At 39.7% G+C, this 22,051-nt stretch overlaps 1 protein-coding gene across 1 annotated transcript in view; it reads right to left on the reverse strand.

Annotated features, from left to right (window-relative positions):
- Window positions 1-19,093, reverse strand: part of LOC106565986 (caM kinase-like vesicle-associated protein) — a 44,100-nt gene extending 25,007 nt beyond the window's left edge. Inside the window, exon 1 of the mRNA XM_014133718.3 lies at window positions 18,875-19,093. The gene's annotated coding sequence lies outside the window, so the exon portion shown is untranslated. The remainder of the gene's footprint in view (window positions 1-18,874) is intronic.
- Window positions 19,094-22,051: the final 2,958 nt, after the last annotated feature.

Below are 22,051 nucleotides of genomic sequence, written 5' to 3' on the forward strand. Positions count from 1 at the left end.
ACAGAGCTTAGAATGTTGTATGCCCCATATATATAGCATTCTGTTGGTGACAATAATTGATATAATAATTTAAATTGAAAAACTCTTAAGTGTTGAATCAAGTGTAGTTTTTTGTACCAGTTCATAAACCATGTGCAATGGAATTGGTACATCGAAAATCTCCTCCCATTTATTTTGCAACCTGTATGGTGCAGCTGTCCACATTTTTGTCCTCAGATGCAACTGGCATATTTTTCTATTTATGTCAGTTCCTTTCAGCCAATTTGTATCTTTAATATATGGCAGGCAAACAAGTTCCTTACGTTCTCCCTTTTCCACTTGGATTTCTGTGGTAGAGCTGCAATCAGTTGGTTGTAAATTTGGATTGAGCAGATATTCCCATATATTTTCTGTAACTCCCCCATTTCTATTCATAATATCATTAATAAATATACATTTTTTTTTTTTATTAAATCAGTATATTTGAGTTTAACCATAACATTTGTTCTATCTTTTCTGGGGGATAAAACTGAAATTGTGACCAGCTTTGTATGGCTTATTTAAGAAAGGGCGATCCTTTAAACAAAATTTCATTTTCAATTAGTCAGAAATGAGAAGTCGTTATTTGTATGAAGTCAAAAAGGCCATTTTTGAACAAAGGATGAGCCTTAATAATCTACTGGAGAAAATGTTGGGGTTTAAGTATAAATTATGTATGAGTGAAGCTTTTAGTTTAAAGCTTTAATATTTAATCATTTCAGCCCCCCAAACTCATATTCATTATATAAATAGGCATGTTTAATTTTGTCTGCCTTAGCATTCCAAAATGAAATATTTTCATTTTGTCATCTGGAGTAGGCAGTGCCATTAGTAAGTAAGTAAACTGTTATAGGACAAAAGAGCTAATCATGTGATTTTCCATAAATAGACAAGCGTTTACCTCTCCATGGTTGCAGAATCTTATCTATTTTTGCAAACTTTCTATTGAAATTGATTGTGGTAAGTTAATTTATATTTTTTGAGATGTGAATACCAAGTGTGTCTACTTCACCATCCGCCCATTTTATTGGTAAACTACAAGGTAGTGTAAACACATTTTTTTAACAATCCAATACCTAATATGGTACACTTGTCATAATTAGGTTTTAATGAGACTGTGCAGGGATCCAGATTGCGGATTTAAGAAAAAACTAGAGTCATCGGCATAGATTGACACTTTTGTTTTTATCCCCTGGATTTCTAACCCCTTGATGTTCTTGTTGGATCTACATTTTCAAAATGTTCAATGGCCATAAATAGATTTGGAGACAACAGACAGCCTTGATTTACTCCTCTTAAAAGCTCAATACTATCTGAGAAGTAACCATTATTTACATCTGGGGTTGCTGTACATAACTTTAACCCATTGTATAAGATTCACCAAAATTGAAGTAATCCAGGCATTTATATATCAATTCTAGTCATACTTTATCAGAATCTGCTATGAAGACCAGACCTGGTATATTCGATGTTTCATAATGTTCAATTATTTCAAGTAATTGTCGTATATTATCTCCAATATATCCTCCATGTAAAAAACCTGTCTGATCAGGATGAACAATATCTGGAAAAACCTTATTTATTCTATGTGCTATGCATTTCGCCAGGATTTTTACATCACAACAATGAAGTATTAGAGGCCTCCAGTTTGTTTTAAATGGACAGGATCTCTAACTTACCACCTGGGTCCTGTTTTAGTAGTAATGAAATCAAACCTTGTTGAGTACCTGAAAGTCTACCATTTGTATGAGAGTAATTAAAACATGCTAATAATGGATTTTGAGTACATCAAAAAAGGTCTGATATACTTCTACTGGTATAACGTCAAGCACTGGTGTTTTTCCAGACTGAAAATATTTTATTGCCTCAAAGTTATTATTCTGTAAGTTGGCCTTTACACAGGTCTTTCTGTGAATGTGTTAATAATAATTTTACATTATTATTATTATTATTATGAAAGAAATCCTTACAGTAAACATCATTCAGTGGACATGGAGGAGACTGAAAAAAAAACATGATTAAAATACTTTGCGTCCTCTTTCAAAATATAATTTGGTGAATCATGGATAACGCCATTTATAACACGTTTCTATAAATTATTTTTGCCCAAATTTCTATGTTGAAGATTCAAGAAAGATTTGGTGCATTTTTCACAATTTTCCATCCAATTCGCTTTATTTTTCTAATACATTACACTTGATCGTTCTTGAATAAGTACCTCCATTTCTTTTTGTTTTTCCTCTAACCTATTTTGTGCCTCTGTAGTACAGTTCCCATTACCATCTGCGCTGTTACTTCCTCCATTTCCTTTATTAGTCTAATCTCTTAAGACCTAAACTGCTTTTGTTTTAATGAATATTGTATTGAATGGCTCTAAAAGTACATCTGAAAGTGTTCCATACAATAAGGGGATTTGCTGTACCTATGTTGTACAAAAAAAAGTAATTTATGAATTATTTTGTCTTCGTTAAGAATAAATTGTCATCCAATAGGCTTTGATTAGATTTCCAATATCCCCGTCCACTTGGAAATTCTGTAAGAGTTATATGGAGGCCAATTAGATGCTGGTCCGATCGCATTCGGTCTCCTATTAATACTTTTTTTAAACTTTTGATGCCAGCAAGAACAAGACAAGGAAGTAATCAAGACGGCTAGCTTGATTAAGCCTCCTCCATGTATATCTCACTAGGTCAGGGTTTTTCAACCTCCACATATCAACTAGTTCTAATGTATCCATGATCTTTGTGATCTCCTTAAGTGCTTGAGGGTGATATTTTGTAGAATGATTTCCTTTACGATCCATTGAGGTACTTAAAACCGTATTATAATCTCCCACCATCATAATAGATTATGTCGTTGCTTGTGAGCTCAATAGATTATATATGTATTTGAAAAAGTGTGGATCATCATTATTTGGCCCATATAGATTAATTAGCCAGATCCGTTTTTGGTCCAATAGCATATTTAAAATAATCCATCTTCCTTGTGGATCTGTTTGCAAAATCGGATCAAAATTTGTATTAATTAGTATAATCACCCCTTTTGAGTTTCTTTGCCCATGACAAAAATATATTTCTCCCTCCCAGTCCTTTTTCCACCCAACCTCTTTTAGCCATGAATTAGTTTTTTAATGATCTGCTAAGCCATTACAATTATAACTTGCTATACTTATTTTCCCACTTACAATAACGACCAATCAGCCTGTTACCAACGCTTAGTAAACTTCTGGAAAAAATTGTGTTTGACCAGATACAATGTTATTTCACAGTAAACAAATTGACAACAGAATTTCAGCAACCTTATAGGGAAGGACACTCAACAAGCACAGCACTTACACAAATGACTGGCTGAGAGAAATTGATGATAAAATGATTGTGGGGGATGTCTTGTTAGACTTCAGTGCAGCTTTTGACATTTTTGATCAGTCTGCTGCTGGAAAAACTTGTGTTACGGCTTTACACCCCCTGCTATAATGTGGATAAAGAGTTACTTGTCTAACAGAACACAGAGGGTGTTCTTTAATGGAAGCCTCTAAAATATAATCCAGTTAGAATCAGGAATTCCCCAGGGTAGCCGTTTAGGCCCCTTGCTTTTTAATTTTTTTACTAACAACATGCCACTGACTGAGTAAAGCCAGAGTGTCTATGTATGCGGATGACTCAACACTATACACGTCAGCTAGTACAGCGACTGAAATGACTGCAACACTCAACAATGAGCTGCAGTTAGTTTCAGAGTGGGTGGCAAGGAATAAGTTAGCCCTAAATATTTCTAAAACTAAAAGCAGTGTATTTGGAACAAAAGACTCACTAAACCCTAAACCTCAACTAAATCTTATAATAAATAATGTGGAAATTGAGCAAGTTGAGATGACTAAACTGCTTGGAGTGACCCTAGATTGTAAACTGTCATGGTCAAAACATAAATGATGCAGTAGTAGCTAAGATGGGGAGAAGTCTGTCTATAATAAAGCGATGCTCTGCCTTCTTAACAACTCTATCAACAAGGCAGGTCCTACAGGCCCTAGTTTTGTCACACCTTGACTACTGTTCAGTCGTGTGGTCAGGTGCCGTGCTGCCCTGGCTCAGAACAGGGCAGCACAGCTGGCCCTTGGATGTATACAGAGAGCTAATATTAATAATATGCATATCAAGCTCTCCTGGTTGAAAGTGGAGGAGAGATTGACTTCATCACTACTTTTATTTATGAGAGGTATTGACATGCTGAATGCACCAAGCTGTCTGTCTAAACTACTGGCACACAGCTCGGACACCCATGCATACCCCACAAGACATGCCACAAGAGTTCTCTTCACAGTCCCCATGTCCAGAACAGACTATGGGACGCACACAGTACTACATAGAGCCATGACTACATGGAACTCTATTCCACATCAAGTAACTGACGCAAGCAGTAAAATTTGATTAAAAAAAAACAGATAAAAAAAACACCTTATGGAACAGCGGGAACTGTGACGCAACAAACAGTGGCACGGACACATGCATACACACATGATAACATACGCACTACACATACACATGGATTTAGTACTGTAGATATGTGGTAGTGGTGGAGTAGGGGCCTGAGGGCACACAGTGTGTTGTGAAATCTGTGAATGTATTGTAATGTTTTTAAAATGGTATTAACTCCCTTAATTTTGCTGGACCCCAGGAACAGAAGCCGCTGCTTTGGCAGGAACTAACGGGGATCCATAATAAATACAAAAATACAAAATACCCAAGTTTAAATTACACTTACCACAACCAATGTTTGTAAACTTACCCTTAAAAAGCACCATGATGATTAAGTGTCCATATAGCTGTACCATAATAATTTGCAATGTTAAGCATGCTGTAGCTGCAACTTTGTAAACCTCCAATTGTCCTAATATTCCACCCACTAAAACCTCCCCCCATATCTAGGTCTGTTGTCATTAAGACCATCAGACCATCTGCCTGACTCATGACACACCTTTGCGTCCTAAGGCAAACTCTTGGCCGCCAATTGGCATTGGCCAGAGGGAAATATGGGCAGTCCCATGATAACATAAATACCTATGAGGATGCTTAAGAGAACTAACCAAGTAACATGGAAAACAGTCAGATTTTTTTTATAGTAACAATAATAGATAATATTAATAGAAATAATAAAAACAGCACAATCTTATAAATGCATGCTCATATTTGAAAGTCCTAGCAAGGCTATAAGCATGTCAGCCCAGCCTGCTCAGTTCATTGGATTCAACTGTTCGAAAAAAATGGCAATTGTTTTTTGAAAACAACCTAAATATATCGCAAGACAAGTCCTTTATTCTAATGTCCATTACATGCAAGACATATTTCACGTAGTCCTCATATCCTGTTGTAATCCAACAAAAAAAGGAAGAAAAAAGGAACATAGATTCAAATGCCCACTAATGACTGCAAGTAAAAATTTGTCTTAGGCATCACATTCTATCATGCTGTATTCCTGTTGTATCGTGACACGGAATTTGTTCTTAACTGACTTGCCTAGTTAAGTACAGGTTACACACAAACACACACTGACCAAAAAGTTATTTTGTTGGCATTTAAGTATGTCCCCATTACCAGTAAAACATAATCAAAACCTATCTCTTTCACTTACTTGCTGTTTCATTGTTCATTTGTTCAGTCTCAACTAGGATTTCATAATACATGTCAAGCAATGAAGTTTCAGCTGTCTGTTTGTGGCCTCTCTTCCTCGGTGCACACTGTCACTGTGTACATTTCCATCGCTTGTGTTCACAGCCTCAAGTACTTTTGTAAATTTTAACCCCACCGTCTGTGTCGGCAGTTTTGTTGAGCAGGCGTTTCAATGCCATGACAGAGGGTATCACACCTGCTGCAGATGCAGTTGATTAGCTTATTTCTCAATTCAGTTGTTCAAATGGCGCTAGGAGTGTGTTCATGTTTCAAATAGGTTGTCAAATGCCATTGAAATGGCAGCAGCGGAATGAGAACCAGCACATTCTTGAGCATGCAATACGGCTTTCCTCAGTACAAAATCCTCGTCGACTCACTGTGCTGTCAGACTCAGCATGCTCATGGGGCTGACATCACTAGTCCAAATGTTAGTTGTGAAGCTAATAGCAGTGACGCCCATAGCAACTAGCTCATAGATGTGCATTTCAACAATACTGTGTACAATATCTGAAAAATAGCGCCTACTTGGTAGTGTGTACCTGGGCTCGAGGTGCTCGATCAGTCAGCGAAAGCCAACTTCATCCACGATAGAGAATGGTTGATTGTCAAGGGCAATGAATTCCATTATCTTGGCATTTATGGATTTCGCCTTTGAGTTGTCTCGCTGAAAATATCTTACTCTTTCAAATGAGTGCTCGACTTGAACTTGTTTGGCTGTTGGAAGTGTGAGCTTAGTATTTTTCTGTTTTTGTTCTGTTTTAGTGTGTATTTTTACGCCTTTAAATGTTCTTCTATTTTTCTGTCTTATTGGATCATGTTGTCAGGCATGGTTTGTCTGATAGAAATAACATCTATGTAAAATATTCTGTAACAAGTGTTGTTTTTGTGCTCAATGGTGGATCTATTATTTAAGAGACTTATGTTATATAGGTATGCACGTCAGCTTTGACATCGGTTTCGCACATCTGCGTTAAACTAGACATCGGGCCGATGCCAATGTTGCCATTTTTAGCTAATATCGTCCGATTCTGATATGCTCACCGATATATTTACATTTTACATTTTAGTCATTTAGCAGACGCTCTTATCCAGAGCGACTTACAGTAGTGAATTTCATACATTTTCTTCCGTACTGGTCCCCCATGGGAATCGAACCCACAACCCTGGCGCTGCAAACACCATGCTCTACCAACTGAGCCACACGGGACCGTGCATCCCTAGTTGTTTCCATAGCTCATTTCATACACTGAACAAAAATATAAAAACACAACATGTAAAGTGTTTGTCCTATGTTTCATAAGCTAAAATAAAAGATAACAGAAATGTTCCATATGCACAAAAAGCGTATTACATTTTTTTTTAATTGCACACATTTGTTTACATCCCTGTTATAGTGAGCATTTATTTATCTTTTGCCAAGTTAATCCATCGACCTGACAGGTGTGGCATATCAAGAAGCTGATTAAACAGCATGATCATTACACAGGTTCACCTTGTGCTGGGGACTATAAAAAGCCACTCTAAAATGTGCAGTTGTGTTGCACAACACAATGCCACAGATGTCTCAGCTTGAAGGAGCGTGCAACTGGCACACTGAATACAGGAATGTCCACCAGAGCTGTTGCCAGATAATGGAATTTTACTCTACCATAAGCCGCCTCCAACATCATTTTAGATAATTTGGCAGTACATCCAACTGCCCTCCCGTGTAACTATGCCAGGACCACCACATCCGGGTTCTTCACCTGCGGGATCGTTTGAGACCAGCCAACCGGACAGCTGATGAACCTGTGGGTTTGCACAATTGAAGAATTTCTGCACAAACAGTCAAACTCTCAGGGAAGCTCATCTGCGTGCTCTTTGTCCTCACCAGGGTCTAGACCTGACTGCATGTTGGCATCATAACAGACTTCAGCGAGCAAATACTCACCTTCAATGGCCACTGGCATGCTGGAAAAGTGCGCTCTTCACGAATGAATCCTGGTTTCAACTGTCCCGGGCAGATGGCAGACAGAGTGTATGGCGTTGTGTGGGAGAGCGGTTTGCGGACGTCAACATTGTGAAGAGAGTGCACCATGGTGGCGGTGGGGTTATGGTATGGGCAGTGATACCGTGACGTCAATGCACAGAGATACTGTGACGAGATCCTGAGGACGATTGTCGTGCTATTCATCCACAGCCATCACCTCATGTTTCAGCATGATAATGCATGGCCCCATGTCGCAAGGATCTGTACACAATTCCTGGAAGCTGAAAATGTCCCAGTTCTTCCATGGCCTGCATACTCACCAGACATGTCACCTACTGAGTATGTTTGGGATCAATGTATATGACAGCGTGTCCCAGATCCCGCCAATATCCAGCAACTTTGTACAGCCATTGAAGAGGAGTGGGACAACATTCCACAATCAACAGCCTGATCAATTCGATGCGAAGGAGATGTGTTGCACTGCATGAGGAAAATGGTGGTCACACCGGATACTGACTGTTTTTCTGATCCACGCCCCTACCTTTTTTTAAGGTCTCTGTGACCAGATACATATCTGTATTCCCAGTCATGTAAAATCCATAGATTAGGGCCTAATGAATTTATTTCAATTGACTGATTTCCTTATACATTTTTGAAATTGTTGCGTTTATATTTTTTAATATACAGCCTCATAATGCTACTGTAAGTACCATACAATAACCAGGTAGCTTAGCGGTTAAGAGCACTGGGCCAGTAACTGAAAGGTCACTGGTTTGAATCCCTGAGCCAACTAGGTGAAAAATGTGTCGATGTGCCTCTGAGCAAGGCACTTAACCCAAATTACTCATAAAAGTCGCTCTGCATAAGAGTGTATGCTAAATGACTAAAATGTAAATTCTTCTCCCAGGTCTGATGCAGGTTGGTGCCTGGCCACCAGCCATAGACATGCCCCTGATCCCTGGCATGAGCTTGGAACTTTCAAAGGTTAATTCTTGTGAAGCACTGGTGACAGGGAACAGATGGTCATGCACAACACCAAGCTAGGAAACAGACGTTGCCTTTCAGAACACTATGACCATCGCCGTGTATTTCCCCCCCACTTGGTGGACTTTGATTAAATCAACCTCAATGCACACCCAGATTTAGTATAAAACAAAAACATAGATTGGTACCATCAGCAACTAGGGCAACAGCAAACCAAACACGTTTGATTATTACACAACAGCAAGGAAATCCTAAAACGGCATGAAATCACTGGTGAGAAGAGAACAGTGAGAGATCTCTGCATCAAGCAGGTGTGTGAAGCTCCTCTTTACCTGTTTGATCTGCTGTTGACAGGATGGAAGCTTCTGACTTATTGTTTTAAGTCGGAGATCTTTATTCCCTCTTCTTCACGCTTTACCGCCTGGGTCTGACCATTCTGTTCTGATGTTGTTTGTTGCCGTGGTTACCAAGTCCTACATAAGCGTCAGGGGTACAGTGTGGTGCCTTTAGAACGCAACCAGCAGCATCACACATGAGGAGGGGGGGATAGACGCATTGCCCATCCACACTGTGTTGTACAGGAACAGAGCTAAATTTAGTGGTTGGCTAGTCTCGTCATGCATGCCTCACTGGGTTTTTGGATGCAATACAAAAACATTTTTGGTCTTGCATCAAAAGATCAAAATAGGTCCTTCATGGAATGATTTTAGTACCTTCAAATAGATTGAATAGTGAGTACTCATCAGCTACAACCCAATTTAAAATGCATTTTTATCTACAAGCACATGAAGCATGACGTGAACAATTTTTTCTTGTTCACTGTTATTTCTATGAATGTAAACACTTAACTGTAAAACCAGGACACTAATTAGCTATTGTGGTTTAACCTTACCGGACCAGGTTCCATGGAAGGTAAACTGATAGTTGTCTGTAGTCTTTCACAGCTCTCTGTAGTTATCCAATGGCAATCAATGACTAGTTGAAGATTTACATACTGTGCATTCGTAAAGTATTCAGACCCCTTCCCTTTTTCAAAACATTTTTAAGTTACAGCTTTATTCTAAAATTTCAAAAATTATTTTTTCCCCCTCATCAACCTAGTGAAAACAGGTTATCAGAATTCTTTGAAAATGTATAAAAAAAAGTTTTTACATAAGTATTCAGACCCTTTGCTATGAGACTGGAGACTCGAAATGGAGCTCAGGTGCACCCTGCTTCCATTGATCGTCCTTCAGATGTTTCTACAACTTGAAACATCTGAAGGTCGACCTGTGGTAAATTCAACCTGTCTATATAAAGGTCCAACAGTTGACAGTGCACGTCTGAGCAAAAACCAAGCCATGTCGAAGGAATTATCCGTAAACCTCCGAGATAGGATTGTGTCGAGGCACAGATCTGTAGCAAAAAATGTCTGTAGCATTGAAGGTACCCAAGAAGACAGTGGCCTCCATCATTCTTAAATGGAACAAGTTTGGAACCACAAAGACTCTTAGAGCTGGCCGCCCGGCCAAACTGAGCAATCGGGGGAGAAGGGCCTTGGTCAGGGAGGTGACCAAGAACCTGATGGTCACGCTGACAGAGTTCCAGAATTCCTCTGTGCAGATGGGAGAATCTTCCAGAGGGACAACGATCTCTGCAGCACTCCACCAATCAGGCCTTTATGGTAGTGGCCAGACGGAAGCCACTCCTCAGTAATAGGCAAATGACAGCTGCTTGGAGTTTTCCTAAAGGCACCTAAAGACTCTCAGACCATGAGAAACAAGATTCTCTGGTCTGATGAAACCAAGATTGAACTCTTTGCCTGAATGCCAAACGTCACGTCTGGAGGAAACCTGGCACCATTCCTAAGGTGGAGCATGGTGGTGGCACCATCATGCTGTGGGGATGTTTTTCAGTGGCAGGGACTTGGAGACTAGTCAAGATCGAGGGTAAGATGAACGGAGCAAAGTACAAAGAGATCCTTAATGAAAACCTGCTCCAGAGTGCTCAGGACCTCAGACTGGGGCGAAAGTTCACCTTCCAACAGGACAACGACCCTAAGCACACAGCCAAGACAACGAAGCAGTGGCTTCGGGACAAGTCTCAATGTCCTTGAGTGGCCCAGCCAGAGCCCAGACTTGAACCCAGTCTAACTTCTCTGGAGAGGCCTGAAAATAGCTGTGCAGCGACGCTCTGTAGAAAATAATGTGAGAAACTACCTAAATACAGGTGCCAAGCTTCTAGCGTCATACACAAGAAGCTGTAATCGCTACCAAAGGCACTTCAACAAAGTACTGAGTAAAGGGTCTGAATACTTATGCAAAATGTGATATTTCAATTTAATATTTTTAATAAATGTGCTTTGTCATTATGGGGTATTGTGTGTAGATTGAGGGGGAAAACAATTTAATCAATTTTAGAATAAGGCTGTAACGTAACCAAATGTGGAAATTGTCAAGGGATCTGAATACTTTCCGAATACACTGTATCTAGCAAAATACAGCATGTTTAAGCTGGAATGAAATATAAATTGCCATCATTTGAAGTTCCCCTTAAACTTGAGCTTTTTGTACACTGAACAAAAATAAACGGCACATGCAATTTCAAAGATTTTACTGAGTTACAGTTCATATAAGGAAATCAGTCAATTGAAATAAATTAATTAGGCCCTAATCTATCGATTTCACATGACTGGTAATACAGATATGCATCTGTTGGTCACAGATACCTTAAAAAAAAGTAGGGGCATGGATCAGAAAAGCAGTCAGTATCTGGTGTGACAATCATTTGCCTCATGCAGCACGACACATCTCCTTTGCATAGAATTGTGGCTTGTGGAATGTTGTCCCACTCCTCTTCAATGGCTGTGCGAAGTTTCTGGATATTGGCGGGAACTGGGACACGCTGTCGTACAGGTCAATCCAGAGCCTCCCAAACATGCTCAACGGCTGACATGTCTGGTGAGTATGCAGGCCATGGAAGAACTGGGCCATTTTTAGCTTCCAGGAATTGTGTACAGATCCTTGATACATAGGGCTGTGCTTTATCATGCTGAAACATGAGGTGATAGCAGCGGATGAATGGCACGACAATGGGCCTCAGGATCTCATCGCGATCTCTCTGTGCATTCAAATTGCCATCGATAAAATGCAATTGTGTTCGTTGTTCGTGGCTTATGCCTGCCCATACCATAAATTGCTGGTAAAAAGGGCTTTACGTTTGTGTTCTTTGATTGGCTAAGGACCTCTTTCCTCAAAATTGTATTGCAGTGCTCTCCGGTCTCTCCCCTGTGTGAATAGAACTTCTATAAGATATTATTTCCACTCCAATTACCTTACGCTGATCCCTTGTTTTCCGGATTTTCCCTCAAGTAAAGTACAGACATTTGAATATGTTACCCTAATTATATTTTATAAGTAAATATCACACACACACACACACACACACACACACACACACACACACACACACACACCACACACTAATTACCCAGAATACGCTTCCCAGAAGAAGCTGTTATTACAGACATTACAGTATGGTGACAGTAAGTGACTTTTGGCAAATGCGCACTCATGTTGATGGGACATGACTTAATCCAATGTAACAAATCTCATTTAACTCAATATTAAAATGCGAATAGCTGTTGCCATGTTGCGCAGCCAAGGGCCTTCAGCCCTCATACATAACCAGGCTGGTGTTTGGCTACACATGCTTTAATAATAGGCTACATTATGATTTCCACGCCATTAATTGTCACCCATGGGAATATTGATCAAACTGACCTTGGCAGTGGTGTCATTGGGGAGATGTGATTTTCCCTTACAGCCATTTAGCAAAGGGAATAAGTGATTGCTTCTCTCCATATTCTCTGATTGGGTCTGTACAGAGGCACTGCCAGTAATACCGTATACCCTGGTTTGGTAAAAGGAACGGTATGAAGGTATGAAAATCTGAATACCGCCCAACCTTAGTTGATAATATAGCCGACATATGTGAAGAGAGCGAGAACCGCTGATGCGGGAGTCGATCCGTGGACCGTGCGAAGTCTAGTGCCTAACGACCTGTGCCAAAAAAGCTAAATACATATACACTGCTTTTAATAGGATAGTTGTGGGGGTGGGGTTTCAAAATCATTACATAGAATGGTAATTCACACCTATGTTTGCTAGAGACTACTACTTGAGATTTTGGTAATTCCGAAATATAGCCTTTACATTCAATGTTTATTAGGAAAAAACAACAGCCTCTCTCCGCTCTCGTGTCTGATACATTAAGCTTGAATGTTACATAATGTCGGCTGGACACATTAAAACACAACACGACCACTACGCAGGCGTCATGGAAACCAACACAAAGCATGCTACATGTACAGAGGGGACAGAACAGAAGGCAGTGTCCGCCTCTTTATTGAAGTGTTTTTCAAACATTATTTTCATCACAAAACACTTAATGTGCCATCTTAATTGGACCAGTTTCTCACAGCAGGGAAATAATCCTGCAGCAACAGGAAATGTGGATTATAATTAATGGTACATTTTTCGTTATGACAAATCAAGTCTGAAGTTAAGTGGAAATTAGAAAAACTTCAGACGCCTTTTTATACCTCAAATAAACAACAGTGGTGTGTCCTTTAAAAGTTGCAGAGTACTGCGGCACAGCTTGCATGGTAACATTAATCCTAGTTAGTGCTCGTTTGACCACCAGAGGGCATCTTTGAGAAGCATTTGATAGCCTTCAACAGTAGCTGTACTAGAGAATTTAAAACCTTTTCTGTAAGAACATAGTATATGGGACTGATTTGAAAAATGTTTGTTTCATTAATTTGATTAATATTGTGTTTATATTCCAAGAAAAACAAAAAACCCTCTGGGTTTCCGTTAGGCTGGAACGGACAATATGGCGCTGTACAACGTGATGGTTGGGAGTAGGCTACAGTACTTAGCTATTTAGCTAAAGAATCCCTGTGTCATGCAGGCACGCGGGAGACTGGGGTTCAATTCCCTGACCGGGGGGAAGAAGTAGGTGGTCCTTGTAAATAAGAATTTGTTCTTAACCTGTTTAGGATAGGGGGCAGTATTTTCACGGCAGGATAAAAAACCTACCCGATTTAATCTGGTTATTACTCCTGCCCAGAAACTAGAATATGCATATAATTATTTTATTTGGATAGAAAACACCCTAAAATTTCTAAAACTGTTTGAATGGTGTCTGTGAGTATAACAGAACTCATATGGCAGGCCAAAACCTGAGAAGATTCCATACAGGAAGTGCCCTGTCTGACCATTTCTTGGCTTTCTATAGCCTCTTTATGGAAAATAGAGGATCTCTGCTGTAACGTGACATTTTCTAAGGCTCCCATAGGCTCTCAGAAGGCGCCAGAACGGGGAATGATGACTCTGCAGTCCCTGGGCGAAAAACAGTAGGGGTTTTGGAAAGTGGTCGTTCTGAGAACAATGACACGGGTGCGCGCGTGCATGTGAAGACTCCATTTTCTATTTTCAGTGTTTGAACGAAAACAAGGTCTCCCGGTCGGAATATTATTGCTATTTTACGAGAAAAATTGCATAAAAATTGATTTTAAACAGCGTTTGACATGCTTCGAAGTACGGTAATGGAATATTTTGAATTTTTTTGTCACGATACGCGCCGGCACGTCACCCATCGGATAGTGTCTTGAACGCAAGAACAAAACGCAGCTATTTGGATATAACTATGGATTATTTGGAACCAAAACAACATTGGGTGTTGAAGTAGAAGTCCTGGGAGTGCATTCTGACGAAGAACAGCAAAGATAATCAATTTTTTCTTATAGTAAATCTGAGTTTGGTGAGTGCCAAACTTGGTGGGTGTCAAAATAGCTAGCCATGATGGCCGGGCTATCTACTGAGAATATTGCAAAATGTGCTTTCACCAAAAAGCTATTTTAGAATCGGACACCGCGATTGCATAAAGGAGTTCTGTATCTATAATTATTAAAATAATTTATGTTTTTTGTGAACGTTTATCGTGAGTAATTTAATAAATTCACCGGAAGTTTTCGGTGGGTATGCTAGTTCTGAACGTCACATGCTAATGTAAAAAGCTGTTTTTTGATATAAATATGAACTTGATTGAACAAAACATGCATGTATTGTATAACATAATGTCCTAGGAGTGTCATCTGATGAAGATCATCAAAGGTTAGTGCTGCATTTAGCTGTGGTTTTGGTTTTTGTGACAAATATGCATGCTTTGAAAATGGCTGTGTGATTATTTTTGGCAGGGTACTCTCCTGACATAATCTAATGTTTTACTTTCGCTGTAAAGCCTTTTTGAAATCGGACAATGTGGTTAGATTAAGAAGAGTCTTGTCTCTAAAATTGTGTAAAATAGTCATATGTTTGAGAAATTGAAGTTATAGCATTTATGAGGTATTTGTATTTTGCGCCATGCGATTCCACCGGCTGTTGACTAGGTGGGACGCTTGCCCAGGGAGGGTTAATGATAAGCAATAAGCAATGGCTCCATCCAAGCCACTGACCCACCACTGTCGTAAAGTTCCTGCTCTGTGACTGCATATACAGTGCATTCGGAAAGTATTCATTGACCCTTGACTTTTTCAACATTTTATTACGTTACAGCCTTATTCTAAAATGTATTACATTTTTAAAAATCCTATTCAATCTACACACAGTAACCCATAATGACAATGCGAAAACAGGTTCAGAAATGATTGCAATTTTATAAAAATACCTTATTTACATAAGTATTCAGACCCTTTGCTAGGAGACTCGAAATTGACTCACGTGCATCCTGTTTACATTGATCATCCTTGAGATCTTTCTACAAACTTGGAGACCACCTGTGGTAAATTACATTGATTGGACATGATTTGGAAAGGCAAACACCTGTCTATATAAGGTCCAACAGTTGATAGTGCATGTCATGAGAAACAAGATTCTCTGGTCTGATGAAACCAAGATTGAACTATTTGACCTGAATGCTAAGCGTCACTTCTAGAGGAAACCTGGAACCATCCCTACGGTGAAGTATGGTGGTGGCAGCATCATGCTGTAGGGATGTTTTCCAGCAGCAGGGACTGGGAGACTAGTCAGGATCGAGGAAAAGATGAACGGAGTAGAGCACAGAGATATACTTTATGAAGGATATCTCTGCTCCAGAGTGCTCAGGACCTCAGACTGGGGCGAAGTCTGAAGACAACGGGACAACAACCCTAAGCAAAGACAACGCAGGAGTGGCTATGAGACAAGTCTCTGAATGTCCTTGAGTGGCCCAGCCAGAGCCCGGACTTGAACCCGATCGAACATCTCTAGAGAGACCTGAAAATAGCTGTGCAGCGACGCTCTCCATCCAACCTGACAGATCTTGAGAGGATCTGCAGAGAAGAATAAGAGAAACTCTCCAACTACAGGGGTGCCAAGCTTGTAGCGGCATACCCAAGAAGACTTGAGGCCGTAATCGCTGCAAAAGGTGCTTCAACTAATTACTGAGTAACGGGCCACACGTGCAAGTTCTTGTGGTACAGTCGATGGCACACTGGGCTATGGGACAGAAGGTTGTGGGTTCAAATACCACTGTGGTAAGCTCACTATCCTTGCCGGTTTCATTACACTGGTGTCGGAAGTGATCAGACCTGGACACAGACTTCAGTTCAAAATCTAGCTTTGATTTACATTTGGATGAGTTGTTAATAACCTCTTATAGCTCCTTAAGGATAGGGGGCGCTACAACTGAATTTTGAAAAAAATACGTGCCCATTTTAAACAGCCTCCTACTCAAACTCAGAAGCTAGGATATGCATATTATTAGTAGATGTGGATAGAAAACACTCTAAAGTTTCTAAAACTGTTTGAATGGTGTCTGTGAGTATAACAGAACTCATATGGCAGTCAAAACCCCGAGACAGATCCTAACAGGAAGTGGAAATCTGATTTGTGGAATCACCTTCAACATTTTGCCTATGAAACACACCGTGATTTAGGATTCATTGAGCACTTTCTAAGGCTTCCACTAGATGGCAACAGTCTTTACAAAGTGGTTTGAGTCTTCTATGGTAGAAACTGACCGAAAGAGAGGCTTGGAAAGTTGGTCATAGAGGGAGGGCCATTACTACTATGACGCGGGCGCCCATGGGTAGCCTCATCTTCCGAAACGTTTAGTAAGACAATGCAATCGTCCCCCTTGAATATTATTGAAGCTCTGGTTGAAAAAGGCCCTAAAGATTTATGTTATACAACGTTTGACATGTTTGAACGAACGTAAATATATATTTTTTGCACATTCGTGATGACAAGTCCCGCGGGCTTCAGTACATTTTGAGTTGCCTTCGGAACGCGCTAACAAGAAGGAGCTATTGGGACATAAATTAACTTTTTCGAACAAAACTACATTTGTTGTGGACCTGGGATTCCTGGAAGTGCCTTCTGATGAAGATAATCAAAGGTAAGGGAATATTTACAATAGTATATTTGATTTTAGATGGTTCCAAGATGGCACTAACCTGTATCGCCTAGCCTATTTTTCTTAGCATAGCACCTTGTTTATTGCAAAGTGTGATTTCCCAGTAAAGTTATTTTTAAATCTGGCAATGCGGTTCCATTCACGAGATGTTTATCTATAATTCTTTGAATGACAATATTACATTTTAAAAATGTTTTCGAATAGTAATTAAGTAAATTGTAGCGCTGATTCACCAGATGCATTTGAGGGAAAATATTTTCTGAACATCACGCGCCGATGTAAAATGCTGTATTTATATATAAATATGAACTTTATCGAACAAAAGAATGCATGTATTGTGTAACATGATGTCCTAGGAGTGTCATCTGATGAAGATTGGCAAAGGTTAGTGCTTCATTTAGCGGTGTTTTGGTTATTTGTGATGCATGTGTTTGGTCGGAAAATGGCGGTGTGGCTATTTTGCCGATGTACTCTCCTAACATAATGTAATGTGTTGCTTTCGCTGTAAAGCCTTTTTGAAATCGGACAACGTGGTTCAATTCAGGAGAAGTGTATCTATAAAACGGTGTAAAATAGTCCTATGTTTGAGAAACAGAAATTATTAGATTTGGTTATGAATATGGCGCTCTGATTTTTCGCTGGATGTTGATCCCGGTTACGGGATCAGCGCTAAAAGAAGTTTTAAATAACGTGAATTCAATGTGAACTTAACAAAAATGTAAACAAAATCATTGGATTTAGATTAAAAGTTGGGTTACAAAAATACAAAATGCCCTTATGTTGATGACTTTTTGCAAATCCAATTAGCTTTCCAAGTTGATTTAACGTCATCACAGATTTTTTTGTTGAAATGACGTGGAAACAATGTTTATTCAACCAGTTTTTCCACAGTGGGTTACACCCACAAGCGTGCATATGTTTGGCATCCACGAGCATGCGAGGACACGCTCTTTGGGTCAGAGGGTGCTGTCTGATACCCAACAGTGAGGTAAAAATGTATCGCTATATCAGAAGTAATCTGACTCCTTTTAGACAGTAAAATCACTTGAGAGGGTAACAATGACATTATCTGAACAACAAGTGGAGGGGTGCAACCTGATTAGCAGCAAGTCTACATGTGGAATCAAGAATGAGGAGGAATCACTCTGATGATAAGTGAGACGGGTGTTATATGATATGTTAATCTGCTGGATAAAGTGACAGGGACACAGTGAGACTGTTATAACCTGCAGAGCTGAGGGAGATGCTGCAGCATTAGATGCTGTGCCTTAAACTTTGACTGGGGAAAGGAAAAGTGCACATGGTCATAATATGATGTGACCAGTGTCATTTCCAATAGTCATGCATTATTAATGGGTTTTGACTTAAATGTCGTTATTAATTAGTTGTTTGATACGGAATCAAATCTAATGATATTCTAATGAAAATACATCTATTTTCAACCGATTCCTGTATTTTTTTTCTAATTCTATAATCCTTTCAAACGTCTTAGACGATTATAAAAACAGTTCACTTTCATGTGTTTACATTAAATGGAATTGATACACTGCTTTTTGAAATTCATCATTCTTGTATTGTAACTCAAGTTAACCTTCAAGTGGGAATACAGCGGGCACAAAGTTTGCCTTTGTAACCTGCAGCATGCAGTGAAGAATGTCCATCAAGAAAGCCATTCAATTTGTAGTGAAACCCAACAAAATGACACCAAAAAAATGTATAGGTTTTTCATTCAGAAAATGCTTGAGATATCGTAGTTACGTTTGACATTTTAACATGTCCAATGTGCGCGCTGCTCACTCACCTGAAATTACTCTGTCAAAATTGTGTCCACTTTTTCAGTTATTTTCTTTTTTTACGCGTGCTTTGTGGTAGAAAGAACTTGATGAGCGCTAGGTTTTCGTGCGTTAGTTAGCAGTGTATACTTTTATTCCCTGTTAAATAAAAAAGGTAGATCCCGGCTCATCTGCTCCATCAACTGCTTCTTTACGAGAGCAACACGGCGAGAACATGAACATCGATGGTAGGCAGCCTACTCTACTAACCAACGTGCAGGCAAGGAAGGCGTGATGTGCGTGTGCATATGCGTGCGAATGGGGGGACGGGCAAAATTAAATCAACCACTCTTTCCATTGATGTAAACCACATTTATAAAAAAAAATATTTGTATGAGCATATTGAGATAATCGGGGAGTCATTTATCATATTTTCTCCCATCAACAGCAAAATCCATCTATTTGTTGGGGCAAATAGATGAGTTTAGCTATCCAGATTTAAATGTAAAAACGTAAAATGAAATAGAAGGCTGCTGCTTTCCACATGCAGTGTATGAACTGTTCAACATGACTGGTAATAGGGTGACCACATGTCCCGGATTGTGCTAGATAGACAGTCCTGCATTTTGGCCCTTTGACCGGCAACCAAACCATCATGTCCTGCATTTTATCAAGAAATTGAAACACCACTAATTTATATATAAAAAATGTAGATTTGTCAACATCCTGTATTTCAGTCAGACATTCCAACCTATCTCTTGCTCTCACTTAACGTTTATGAAAATATAGGCCTGCATATCATAAGGATTAAAGATGTGGTAGCCAACGCATACTGTTGATGTTAAAGATCTGAGTTCAATCATATTTCACCAATCCTTTCAGGGGAACATTTCAGCTAAATTTGGGAAGGACAGTTAGCCCTAACTACTTACAAAAAGTGTGCTTCTGATGAAGAGCTACAAAAGTAAGTAAATAGCCATATTAGACTGAAAAATATAAAGTAATCTCTCATGCTCATTAGTTGCTCATTCAACATATTTGCTGCTACTTCACTCAATCCCGTTTTAAGTCTCACTTCCTAAATGTTTTACATTCCCTGAGACCAACCAGAAATGTTTCCTTGGCCAGATATTCCCAGATTTAAATTATACAGCCACACATGTGGTCTCGTTTCTGCATCACCAAATTTTGCACAAGGCAAGAGAGTAGACTTCAATTGCTCATTCTGTGCAGCGGACTGCAGGGGTGTAGTGCTGCCAGAGCTCACTGGAGAGTCCCTCTGCCCCTTCTCACAATGGTGCTCCTTGAGTAAAGTTAGTTCAGTGCTGAATCAATGTCTTGGAAGATCACATAATGATTAATTAGTATTTTCTACATAACAGAAACCAGGGGTGAAACTTTCACTGGGAACGGGGGACATGTCCCCCCACATTCTGAAATTGCATTTTTGCCCCCCATAGTTTTAACCATTGGAATGTGATACAAAACGAGGAATGGTGTGCTTTAGGACCATGCAGATGCGGTCGTGTAGGCTGTTTGGAATGTTTATCACTTCTAAAACCAAAGTTGTGCCCCCGACAGAAACAAATATAATAGCATGGTATATATAACATTACTGTTACATCAAAAACACCACCTCATTTCTTATGAGATTTTAGGATTGTTAGCTGAATAGTAAAAACAAAATCCCATGTGGCCAAAACACAAGTGTGCACCACTAGACAGAATGTGCTTTGAATTTTTCCCCACAAAAGGGCTTTATGACAGGCAGAAATACTCTTCAGTTTCATCATCTGTCCGGTTGGCTGGTCTCAGATGAGCCCTCCTGTGAAGTAGGATGTGGAGGTCTTGGGCTGGCGTGGTTATACGTGGTCTGCGGTTGTGAGGCCGGTTGGATGTACTGCCAAATTCTCTAAAACGACATTGGAGTTGGCTGAAATGAACATTAAATTATCTGGCAAAAGCTCTGGTGGACATTCCTTCAGTCAGCATGCCAATTGCATGCTCCCTCAAAACTTGAGACATCTGTGGCATTGTGTTGTGTGACACAACTGCACATTTTAGAGTGCCCTTTTATTGTCCCCAGCACAAGGTGTGTAATGATCATGCTGTTTAATCAGCTTCTTGATATGCCACACCTGTCAGGTGGATGGATTATTTTGGCAGAGTAGAAATGCTCACTAACAGGGATGTAAACAAATTCGTTCACAACATTTGAGAGAAATACACTTTTTTTGTGTATGGACATTTTTATTTCAGCTCATGTTGCGTTTGTATTTTTGTTCAGTATATTTTGTTAACACCATCTGCTCTAATTTGCTCACAAAACAGTAATTCAAGAAGATCTAAATGCATATTTCCATGAAACTGATTGAGCTCAAACGATTGGCATGAGGACAGAGTTTGGACATTTCACTGGTAAAATGTGAAGAATTATCATTCACGATTGACAGTGATGATGTCATGGCCTATATTGAAATGAGGTATGCCTAATTTGGTGTTTGAGGGTATTAAAAAAAGAACATTTTCTTGAGACAATATACAGTGAGGGAAAAAAGTATTTGATCCCCTGCTGATTTTGTAAGTTTGCCCACTGACAAAGAAATTATCAGTCTATCATTTTAATGGTAGGTTTATTTGAACAGTGAGAGACAGAATAACAACAAAAAAATCCAGAAAAATGCATGTCAAAAATGTTATAAATTGATTTGCATTTTAATGAGGGAAATAACTATTTGACCCCTCTGCAAAACATGACTTAGTACTTGGTGGCAAAACCCTTGTTGGCAATCACAGAGGTCAGACGTTTCTTGTAGTTGGCCACCAGGTTTGCACACATCTCAGGAGGGATTTTGTCCCACTCCTCTTTGCAGATCTTCTCCAAGTCATTAAGGTTTCGAGGCTGACGTTTGGCAACTCGAACCTTCAGCTCCCTCCACAGATTTTCTATGGGATTAAGGTCTGGAGACTGGCTGGCCACTCCAGGACCTTAATGTGTTTCTTCTTGAGCCACTCCTTTGTTGCCTTGGCCGTGTGTTTTGGGTCATTGTCATGCTGGAATACCCATTCACGACCCATTTTCAATGCCCTGGCTGTGCGAAGGAGGTTCTCACCCAAGATTTGACGGTACATGGCCCCGTCCATCGTCCCTTTGATGCGGCGAAGTTGTCCTGTCCCCTTATCAGAAAAACACCCCTAAAGCATAA

Source organism: Salmo salar, chromosome 12 (genome assembly GCF_965601325.2).
Source record: "Salmo salar chromosome 12, fSalSal1, whole genome shotgun sequence".
Taxonomy (NCBI): domain Eukaryota; kingdom Metazoa; phylum Chordata; class Actinopteri; order Salmoniformes; family Salmonidae; genus Salmo; species Salmo salar.